Consider the following 850-nt stretch of genomic DNA (forward strand, 5'->3'; position numbering starts at 1 on the left):
TTTGGCAATCAATCGCACTCGCCTTGGCTGGCGAGAGCGCGGCTGGGGTGTCGCAGAGGACCCGTCCTCTTTGTCCCCCTAAGTTCAGACTCCGGAGCCCTCCGGCGTCGGAGCGCTTGGCCTTTCCCCCCCACCCTGCACATTCCGTTCGTCAGGCTCGACGCCATCCCCCCGCCGGGGAGCGCGGCCTGGCGTCCGTCTGTGTCGTGGCAGTGGGGCCAGCACGGCTGTCACCGGTCCCAGAATGGCTGTCGGTGGTTCACACTGTGTGTGTGTGCCAACCCTCCTGGTCTCTGGGACACGGAGCTGCCACGAAGTGTTGAGCCTCCAGTGGGGGGTCTGCCTAAGCTCTGCACGTCCGCATTGGGTCCGTCTCTCGGTTGGCTGGCAGTGGAAAGAGTGAAGGGAGCCGCGGAGGTCCGGTGCTGGTGCGCCGCCGGCCTGACCGTGGAGCTCGCCGGTTTGACACGCTGACCCGACTCGATGGTTGATCGATTGAGAGTGCTGGGAGCTGCAGGCCGCCCGCTGCTGCAGCCGCCCGTCTCGTGGTTCGTCCTCGGCCTTAAGTGGCCGGCGGGGCGTCTGATCCTGTCTCCCCTGCTGGCGCCGAGTGCCTGGCCGAGGGAGGAGGTTTTCGTCGAACGCTGTGACTTGGACGGTCGCACGCGCGTGGATCGCTGGCTCTTGGCTCTCCCGTTCAGTCCGCACGTTTTCCGCTCCGTCCTGCCACCGGTCTCGGGAGGTACGGAGGGGTTGGCGGGCGTGGTGTGTGCTCCGTCACCGTGCAGGCACACCTACCACGCCGTCGGCCGACCCCCGCACGGTCCTCCTGGCCATCGGGAGGACGGCG

This window comes from Chiloscyllium punctatum, unplaced genomic scaffold (genome assembly GCF_047496795.1).
Source record: "Chiloscyllium punctatum isolate Juve2018m unplaced genomic scaffold, sChiPun1.3 scaffold_289, whole genome shotgun sequence".
NCBI lineage: Eukaryota > Metazoa > Chordata > Chondrichthyes > Orectolobiformes > Hemiscylliidae > Chiloscyllium > Chiloscyllium punctatum.